Source organism: Lynx canadensis, chromosome C2 (assembly GCF_007474595.2).
Source record: "Lynx canadensis isolate LIC74 chromosome C2, mLynCan4.pri.v2, whole genome shotgun sequence".
In the NCBI taxonomy this organism is placed as follows: domain Eukaryota; kingdom Metazoa; phylum Chordata; class Mammalia; order Carnivora; family Felidae; genus Lynx; species Lynx canadensis.
In genome coordinates, this window is record NC_044311.2 from 101,352,619 (window position 1) to 101,363,777 (window position 11,159).

An 11,159-nucleotide genomic window follows, 5' to 3' on the forward strand; every position below is an offset into this window, starting at 1 on the left:
AAAAGCCTTAATCTCATCTCAATTCTCTTCATATTCTGGAGGAGCTGAAAAAAAAGATAATATAAGCCAGTTATAACATTTCTTTTGTTTGTAGGTGATGATGATCCTAAAAATAAAGGCAATTGCTACCTATGTTAGAGCTGTAGTGTAGGAATCTGAGGATATGTCAGTATTCCAGTAAACAGTAAGAGGGATAAAAGAGAGAAAAGCCCATGGCATGGGTTCCTTCTATCTGTCTTCCTATCTTCAGATATAAGCTTTTGCAAAACAAAAGTGGGTGGGATTTTGTCTTTTTCATGTCCTCCTGAGGGCACGTAAGTTCTTTTTAATGCCATTTTGGTTTTTTTCTTTTTAAGATGGTCCTGGATCTTCTTTTTACTGTATTAATTTGTGGAAGAATGTAGCAGGCACTTGGATCGATTTGCTGGGGGCCCATGTAGTAGTTTAGAGCTAGCCCTTGTGACAAAGACTGTTTGCTTCAAGAATTAGTTTGCTACACACTTTCTGAATTGGGAGAATTCAATTTTATTCCAGTGTATTTCGAACATCTAGCAAATTCTGCTTACAGTTTTTCTTAGGTCTCTTTTTTTGCATTTTTATTGGCTTTTTTTTTTCTGAGCATGAGTTATACATGTTCATTATAGAAAATCTAAATATCACAGAAATATGTCTCCTATAAGCTTTCCCAAAGACATTAGTTTAGACCAGTAGACTTTTCATTCTGTAACCTAACATGGTCTAATGATGGTCTGTGTTATGGAGAAAAAAAATACTTTAGAAAATTAGAACGTAGTTAGGTTCTTCAGAAATTGCCACAAGATATGTGGACCTAAAGTTTAATAAATCTCCTATATTCCTTCTTAGACCTCATTCTGAGTGTATTCTCTTGTTATAAATTATGATACCACCATTTTCAATACAGTGTAAAAAATACCTCCAAGCTCAACTCAAAGATCTAATGACATTGTCAGTAGTTCCCCCAAAGAAATTAACTTTGTTTGAATTTAGATTTAGATTTTGGATTCTGAAAGATATTTTAGTTTGCCCTCCAAATAATGAACAAATATAGGGACCAAAAAGAAGGCCTCAGAATTGAAAATGTTTGGCTAAATATCATTAGTTTACTACTTACTAAGGTTGGTTAAATAATGTTTAAATAAATTGCATTTAGTAGTTTTATTATACTGCTAATGTTCAGTAACACATTACCTATCTGGCATTTAGTTAACCAGCAACCTTAACCCTTCAGAACATAGCTTGAAACCAAAAATAAAACCAAAATAGATCACAAGAACAAAAGTTCTCATTCCTCATGTGGAAGGTCTCCCAGGTCCTCCTTCAAAGTCAATTTGCTCTTATGTAGGACATAATATTATTAAGTTTTATATATGATTTTAATAAGCTTGGCTATCAGGTTTATGACCATCTTCAAGGTTAGAAGAATCACATTAGGAGAAGGGAGAGTTGCTTCTCCATTCAAAGACATCAGCAACCGTGAGAAGTAGGAACTATAAACTTGAAGACAAAGGGAAAAGAATTTTAAAAAATCTATACATAAAAGACCTAATTTTTCAAAAATTTCAGTTTAGGTTTGGAATAACAGCTCCTTAAATGGTCTATTGTATGCCCTATGAATCACAAAAATCTCCCTTACACACCCAACGTCTTTAAAGAACATTTCATCAACCTAGTTAACAATACTTTGCTCTTCTTTGAGGATAGAAGGTCTCTTCAGACCTTTCAGTGGTAGGTAGTATGGTCTGACTCTGGTCTCCTATGGGTTAGAAGTGGATTGTCCACATTTTTGACCGTCTAACCTCCTTATAACCAGCACCACCACTCCTTCACATTCCTTCTCACTTAGAGCCTAGGCTATCTAGCTATTAGCATGATATGGTATAAAGGACACTAACTCTGTAGTCAAACAGACACAGTTTTGAATCCAGCCCTGCCATTGACAAATTCTATAACCTGGGATGAATTACTTAGGTTCTGTGGTTTCAGTTTAATCATCTGTGAATGATTTTGATCATCTGTGAATGAGGATGAGGGAATACTATCATAGGGGTATTGTGAAAACTGAATATGAAAATGCCTAACTATGCATACTATATAATAAGTGTCCATTATTGCTATTATCAACTAGCTACCCTCACTCTTCTCTACTAATCCTCAACTGCTGAATTTCTGATGATTGCACAATCATAGAAAGCTTTGGTACCTGGCTCGTTGGGTCTTTGTCAGTGCTTGACATCGTCCATTCAATATTCCTACCTCATTATTACTTTGCTACTTTTCAGCAGCCCCTTGTCAGGGGCTGACTTGTGCCTTGGTAGTGGATCTATATCATCTCATTGTTTCCCAGATCTGCTGTATATCTGAGATGTTAAATTCTAAGGTGTGCTTTGTTTTGTTATTGTCTTCTTTTCCTCTACTTCTTTTTCTTCTTGCATCTATCTTTGCTTTTACAAATAGAGTCCAAAAACTTTAGCCCAATAACTGCTTAATTATATAAACTCCACTTTCTTACTTTTTTCTCCTATCCAGTCTACACCTGGTGACTCAAAGCTTCAAGCATTCATACAGTACTCTCTTCTCTCTTGCCCCTTGTCCTTCCAATGTACCCCTCTCAAACTTCCTTATCTATGTGCAACCTAGCTTTTCTGTTCATACAAGTCCTTTATCAGATATATTTGTTGAAAATATTTTCTCAATCTATGTTCTGCTTAATCATTTTCTTAAATAGTGTCTTTGGATGAACAGAAAGTTTTAATTATGAAGTCCAATCACCAAAATTTCTTGTATGGCTGGTGCTTTCTGTGTCCTGAGAAATTGTTGCTTACTTGATAGTCATGAAGAATTTCTCATATATTTTCATTGGAAGTATAGCTTTTACATTTAGGTCAGAAATCCATCTCCAATTAATCATTGTGTATTGTGTGACATAGGTGAAAAGGTCCATTTATTTTTTTCATATAGTTACCCAGATCTGTTGGAAGACTTTTCTGCCCCCACTGAATTGTTTGGTACCTTTATGGAAAGCAGTTGCTCAAACGTGTGTATCTCTTTATTGATGGCATATTCTATTACATTAATTTATTTGCCTTTCTTTATGCCAATACTATTGTTAAAAAACACATCTCTGTAGATCTCTTGTAAATTCTCATGTCTTGTGAGCAGAGGTACTAATGATCTTTGCTCTGGATTACTTTTTCAAAGATATTTATATAGAAAATAGTCTTAAAAAACAGAAATAATGTCTCCCTCCAGAATAAAGGAAGGCTTGTTTATTGCCTATTATTATAAATATAATAAAGATCATGTTTCCCTCGTAGGCAAAGGTCAGGCAGGCTCACTGTCTAATATTAAAATATTTGGGTTCCCTAAAGTCGGGATTCCTCTCCTGTACTGGACTCTACTGTGTGTTCAGTTATCATCTGACACTTTTTGTGTCATTCTGTGGGAACTGGTGCTCAGTGAACTGACACTAATGCTGATAATCTGGCTATAACTATTGCCATGAGTAATAAGGTCCTTTCTCTGATCCTGGAGTGTTAGGTCTTCTGCCAGCATCCTCGAAAACTAGCAGGCTACAGGTCCAGCATATGCTCTGTCTTGGTGAACTTTCTATGTGGATTTGTAAAGAATGTATATTTTCCCATTGTTGGATGCAGTGTTTTATAAAATCAATTAATTTAAGTTGGTAACTACTGTTTAAATCTTGCACATGCTTATTTTCTTTCCAACTATTTGTTCTATCAAAGACTTAAGGAGAAATTTTAAGGATCTCATTCTCTACTCTATTTCTATTTCATTCAGTTTTTGCTTTGTGTATTTTGAACCTATGTTAATAGGTGCATACGCATTAATGACTGTTGTGTTTTTTTTAACAAATTGATTTGTTTTTAAACTATGACATGTCCATCTATACCTGTGGTAATATTTCTTTTTTTAATGTTTATTTTTGAGAGATAGAGATAAAGATAAAGAGAGAGAGAGAGAGAGAGAGAGTATAAGCAAGGGAGGGGAAGAGAGCAAGATGATAAAGGATATGAAGCAGGCCCTGCATTGACAGCAGACATCCTGATGTGGGGCTTGAACTCTCGAACCATGAGATCATGACCTGAGCCAAAGTCAGGTGCCTAACTGACTGAGCCACCCAGGTGCCCCAATATTTCTTGTCCTCATGTCTATTTTCTCTGCTAATTACATAGCCACTTAAACTTAAAATCTCCAATGGCTCCAAATAACCTTCATAATAAATGTCAAACTCTTAATCTTGGCATTCAAAATTCTTATTATCTGGTTTATGTCTACCTCTCCATCATTAAATGTCTTAGAGTTCTGCCACCTTAACCCAGTGTAGTGACAAAACAACTTCTTTGAGTTCTTAAAATTCTCCATGCTCTTCCCTTTTCTCTAGCTGGCTAACTTCTCTTTATCTTTAGAAATCACCTGTTTTGGGGAAACTTCTCCCATCCCCTCTCCCAAAGCACACATGCTGGCTTTGAATTAGGTGCTCCATTTCTGAGCTCTTACAATACCTTGTGGCTATCTATAACTATAGCATAGTTATTATAAAGGTGCTTTATAAGTTTTAATTCTCTTGTCTATCTCTCATATCATAGTGTAAGTTCATCAAGAAAAGGAGTTTTCCTCTCATCGAGGTACTCAATAAATGCTTATTGAAAGAATGAATAGAGCATGATCCATTACTCAGAGAGGACCATAGATCATTAAAAATATTTTATTTTATTTTTAATTAAAAATTGTATTTACTTAGAAGCATTCAGAATGTCAACAAAACAGCTGCAACTTTTTTTTTTGCCATTACAGAGTAGTATTCAGTTAATAGAACAATAATTATTTCACATAAGTTGCATCAGAGACAATTGAAGATGAAAAAACTACCATCCCCATATATAACTAATTTGTGCTGTGCACTAACAAGAGCCTGCTTTAAATTTCCATGCCAATTTACAACCTGCATACTGTACCAGGCAAGGTTAGTGACTTTTGACAATACTACCAGGACAGGGCTATCTAAAGACACATTCCACAGTGTGTTAGCTATACAAAAAAAAAAAAAAGACACGGTACAACTTAAAAACAAATCTTACATAGCCTTACATTTTAATTTTTTTTTCTTTAAAAGGAGCTGTGCACAGGGGGGTTAAATGCTTTATAGACAAGAAAAAAAAAACTGCTCTAGAACCAACTTATTCACCATCATCGTCTTCATCTTCCTGGTCCTCCTCCTTTTCCTTCTTTTTTTTTGCTTTTTTTGGCTTGACGACTCCCTTTGTAGCCACATCAGGCTTTTCTTTAGCTCAGTATGCAGCAATATCCTTAGCCTTCTTTTCATAAGGCTGCTCATCATCTGCGGCAGAGTTATTCCACATCTTTCCCAGTTTCTTTGCAACATCACCAGTGGATAGGCCAGAGTGTTCTCCTTTGATTTGGGGGCAATACTCAGAACAAAACAAGAAAAAGGCTGAAGGAAACCTCTTGGGGGCAATGGGATCATTAAACTTCTTTTTTGTTTCCCCTTTAGGGGGGATATAAGTTTTCATTTCTCTTTCATAATGGGCCTTGTCCGCCTTTGCCATGTCTTCAAATTTTCCTTTCTCTTTAGCAGACATGGTCTTGCACCTCTCTGAGCACTTCTCAAAAAACTCTCAGAAGCTGACTGGAGCATCTGGGTGCTTCTTCTTGTGCTCCTCTAGGCAAGTTTGCACAAAGAATGCATATGATGACATTTTTCCTGTTGGCTTCTTAGGATCTCCTTTGCCCATGTTAAATTATTTTCCTTAGGGAGGCACAGAGTCACCTAGTGCTGGTCTGGCTCTCACTTGCCCCAGTGCCGTCTCTGTGGAGTTAAATGTATTGCAGTGGGTGTAAGAGTGCGAGCCAAATGCAACCTCCAAAAAGATTTTAAATTATATTTCATGTGCTCTATTTAAGAAGGCATGAAAGTACATAATATGGCTTAAAAATGCTATCATAGAGGTATATCATGTCCAAGATGCTTAACATTTTTTACATGATGCGCATCCTCAGAAAGGCAGAAAACTTGTTACTTGAAGTAAAACAAGTTTGAAGGTTTGTTACGATTTATTATTAGCTCCGTATTTTTAATAACAATGCAAACAGCCATTTGTTCCCCCCAGCCAAACAGCAGGTTTATTGGTGATGCTGGATTCCGTACACATCGTGCAGCATGCACGCAAGCATTCCCTCGGGAGTCTCTCCAGCGGGAGGGACGACACTGGAGTGGTATAAATGAAGCTTTGGTGTGCAGGTTTTCAGGAGAGAGCACAGGTTAACACTGCAAGACGAACGCTTCACACAACACCAGCTCACAATGTGGTTTGGGTTTTTGGCCAAGGGGGTAAATTTGAAGTGACTAGACACTGGGGCCACGGCAGACCTGACTTGGGACCGGGCGCCCAGGGCTGGGGCTCTGCCGGGCCCTGTCGTTTTGCCTTCATCTGCAGGTACTGCCCTTTGCCTTGCTCAAAACGCTTCTTCTCGTCCCTGGTCTCGGGCACGAGCTGGGGTACCAGCAGTGACTTGTTCTCCTGGCTCAGGCACATGTAGGTGAAGAAGGCACTGGCAGCCCGGTAGTGCTTCTGCGAGTTGTCCACCACGGGGTTGGCGTCCACCAACACCTCGATTTTCACAGACCTGTTGCTCGTGAATGTCATGTGCCCAGAGATGGTAATAATGCACTCTTTTCTGAGCTTGTCGTGTAAGTTAATGGCGTCCACAGACGCAGTGACTATGTTGGTCTTGCAGTGATGTGTGGCCACAATCCTGGCCATCTCGTCCACGAGCTTCATGGTGACATCTCCATGCATAAAGCCGTGCAGGGTGCAGTCGGAAGGCCCCACCGGGTGGATCAAGCTGGACTGGCTGTAGCTGACCGTGTCCGGCTCTGGGTTCAGGACAGGCTGGACGACATCTCCCTTCCTCTACTTGGTCTGCGTGCGCTCCAGCTTCTGGGTCTTGTACCGCTTCCGGCCCTCCTACTCCTGCTCCAGTCAGGGATACATGACTGGAGGCACCTCCAGGACCTCCAGGACCTTGTCCACGTTCTTCAGTGACAGGGGCACGTACTACAGGGTGGCCTTGTTGGTCAGCTTTTCAGTACCTGTGAGGATGTTTTCAGACATCACGTTGACCTGGACTTTCATGGAATGCTTGGAGGTGGAGGTGATACCTGCGCAGAAGTGCACCACCTCGCGGATGCACAAGGGCGACAGGAAGTCGGTGCGCTCCATCCGGGCCAGGGCGGCCACGCGGCTGTTACAGTCCCGGGTGCTGACAATGGCCCCTGCCTCCTCCCTCACCTTCAGGATAGTTCCACTGTGGACACTGCCAGCCACACTGACACCATCCGGCCGCGTGATGGGGCAGACCTAGATGGAGGACCTAGATGGTCTCCGCGGCAGGACCCGACATGCTGGCCCCGTTGGCGAACAGCTGAAGGAGAACCCAGGTGTCTGGCAGGCCTGGCGCAGAATGATCGACCCTGGGCGGCGCCCTGGAGGGGGAGGGCCAAAGACGCCATTTTTTAATATACAGAATAAAAGAAAACAAGATAACCTATCAGACACAATTCCAAAATACTGGCTAGGTTTCTCCTGAAGAAGTCTGTCAAAATGTCTCTTCACCTAAATGTACCCCTTAAAGACAGGCAGGTTCCTGGCTTTTTGACCAGGGACTAGCAAGTCCTGACCCACTGACTGCTACTTCGGTTGTAGAAGTTAATAATAGTCTCCATTTGTTACTTGCCATGATCTGGTGCCTTTACTCCTGTCAACAAATGAAGAAGTGAAGGAATTTGCCTCCGGTAGAACTGCTTAGAGGTAGCAGACCAGTATTTAACCTCAGGCCCGTGTGACTAAAGTCTGAAAGTAAATGACCTGGATACCAGACTCTTTCTGTTTTCATGCTGTAGACTGTGGTTAACCTCGACACTAGCCTACTTTTGGTGATAACCATGGATCATAAGCACAGAACTTAATGTCAGTATTGTTGCTAGCTGTTTTAGAACAAAGCCTTCTGAATGGCGAATAAAACCTCCATATATATTTCTGTTTTCTTATCTGTAACATTTTATTCCTTATATATTCCTGTATAATCATTCCTTATGGGAAGAGTAAAAATTCTCTGTAATAAAAGGAATGTCTGGCATTTGTAAAATATCATAAGACATTTAGAACAAAAACAAATGTCTTATAAATTCGTTTGAGTTGCTTGAAGAAATGTGTAATATTAAGGCAAATTATTAGTGGTTGAAATGTATTTTTCACAAATCCCACCAGTTGTTTTAAGTGGAATCTCACGGTAACAGTTTGTTCAGCCAAGATTAACATAAGCCAATATACACATTTGTAGAAAAATTCGACCCAATTACTTTGAGAAACACTGACATATTTTAGATTAAAATGCCAAAAACTGGAAATTTCTTAATAATTAGTTTCAAAAATGACATTTTTTGGAGAAAAACTGTCCTTAAAAACACCTCCATGCACTTATGTTACATCTATTATGCCACATATTGAGTTACATAAGTGGGCAAAATAAGAAAAGCAACTAATCTCAATAGTTATAGCTCATGTTTTTTTCTAGTTGACATACGAGGCGAGTTGCCTTAAAGGTCATTAGTCATGTGCTCTTGCAGATAAATCTCACAACTGATGCTGTTTAACTTGGCAGGACTATAAAATATTAGAAAGCTGTTATTGAAATTCTGGAAGTTTTTGTAAAGTCCTAAAACTTCAAAAATTGAAACTATTACAAAGATTGTTCATGCTTTTATTTTGTAAAATCAAACTATAGCATCTCCTGGCTTTTTTTTTTTTACCTCCTCAAATACAGCTACAAGCATATCTTTCCTGATTTAGGGAAACACATGTATCCATACGTACCAATTCAATAGGTTTATGTGATTTTTATTGGGATTTTGGGAGAATGGGGAGAAAGCCATCAGAAATACACCTATTATGTTATTTTGTATACAGAAGATTAAGGAAAATATAAGACACTGTAGAGCGGAATGAGCAAGTGTTAACAGAACATTTCAGATAAGAATACTAGGCAGGGACTAGCTAAAATTATTATAATTTCAGATGCTGTCTGCATGAAAAATGTAAACCAGTTATTACAGTAAATCAATTAGAGCATTTCAGGAGTTATGTATGCTGATGAGTAGGAGAAGGAACTTTAGGAGTAGATCAACAGAGCAAATAGACTTTCACCATCAGTGTAAAACATGTACTGGAATTTGGACTTCTTATTCCATCACAACTTGGTATAATCTTTAAGACATGTAGCTCTTAAGTTCCCTTAGCCTGTGACACAATCTCTCTTCTTAAATACTCAGGAGAAGGGTATTCTGTTGATCAAGATCAAGGTCACATATCACTTAATCCTTCATCTAAATGACCACATTACTTCTTGTCTATACCATTAATTTTTACTGCCTTGTGGCTATTGCTGAACTATTACCTCAAAATGCAATTGAATTCTTACAATTTTTAGGGCAGACACCAAATCCTTTACTGCTTGATATACTCCCCTATGACTAGCATTGTAGATGCACTTTAAAATTCACTGAAACCTGTCAGGTAAACATGGCTGATTGAACAAATGTGTTCATCTCTCCACTTTCTCCCAAATTTCCAGCAAAATTACAGGAAGGAATAAAAAAGGTACTGATTTATACAATACAAGATAATGAGAATGGGAGAGAAGACAGCAGTGGACTAGAAAGATAAAAATTGGGGAAATATAGCAAGTGCATGGAAGAAACATTTAATAGTGTAGGGGAGGATGAATCTTAAAAGCAAGCAAAGGGAGGTAACAAAGTGCAAACCTATTCATTTGTCAAACAGTGGAAAGGCTCAGGCATTAGAGGTAACAATTAATCAGAGGAGGGGTATTATGGTCTGAATGTCTGTGTCCCCACTCCCCAAATTCATCTGTTGAAATCCTAACCCCCAAGGTCATGGTATTAGGAGGCAGGGCCTCTGGGAGGTGATCAAATCATGAGGGTGAAACTGTAATGAATGGGATTAGTGCCCTTATGAAAAAGGCCCTAGAAAACTCCTTTGTCTCTTCCACCATGTGAGGATACAATGAGAAGTCTGCAACCTGCATCCTGCAATCTGGAAGAGGACTGTTACCAGAATCCAACCATGCTGGTACTCGGCCTCCAGAACCCATGCTGGTGCCCAGCCTCCGGAACTGTGAGCAATACATTTCTGCTGTTAATAAGCCACTCAGTCTGTGGTATTTTGTTATACAGGCTGAGTGATGAGGAGTAATGGAGACTAAAAACTAATGAATTGGGTTAAGATACAAATTAGGATTAGACAGTCGTCTAGGTACCCCCCTTACCCCATGCAGCATATGCCCACCCTGATGCCACCTCCAGAGGAAATGAAAGGTACTATACATAAGGTACTCTACATAAGGTACTCTATACATCCCAACAAATGTCTTCCTTATTATCCCTGACCCATTTAGCTCATCCCCCCACCCACAACTCCTCCAGCAACTCTCAGTTGGTGCTCTGCATTTAACTCTCCTATGTTTTGTCCCCCTCCTTGTTTTTATATTATTTTTGCTTCCCTTCCCTGTGTTCATCTTTTTGTGTCTGAAAGTCCTCATATGAGTGAAGTCATGTGATATCTGTCTTTCTCTAACTAATTTTGCTTAGCATAATACCCTCTAGTTCCATCCACATAGTTGCAAAGGGCAAGATTTCATTCTTTTTGATTGCCAAGCAATACTCCATTGTGTATATATATATATATATATATATATATATATATATATATATACCACTTCTTTATCCATGCATCCATTGATGGACATTTGGGCTCTTTCCATACTTTGGCTCTTGTTGATAGCACTACTGTAAATATTGGGGTCCATGTGCCCCTTTGAAACAGCGCACCTGTATCCCTTGGATAAATACCTAGTAGTGCAATTGCTGGGTCATAGGGTAGTTCTATTTTTAATTTTTTGAGGAACTTCCATACTGTTTTCCAGAGTGGCTGCACCAGTTTGCATTCCCACCAGCAGTGCAAAAGAGATCCTCTTTCTCTGCATCCTCGCCAACATCTGTTGTTGCTTGAGTTGTTAAC

General features: G+C 39.1%; 2 pseudogenes; both read right to left on the minus strand.

Moving 5' to 3' along the window:
• Positions 1 to 5,165: 5,165 nt before the first annotated feature.
• Positions 5,166 to 5,795, minus strand: LOC115523588 (annotated as a pseudogene).
• A 564-nt stretch (positions 5,796 to 6,359) lies between these two features.
• Positions 6,360 to 10,233, minus strand: LOC115522888 (annotated as a pseudogene).
• Between the last annotated feature and the right edge of the window lie 926 nt (positions 10,234 to 11,159).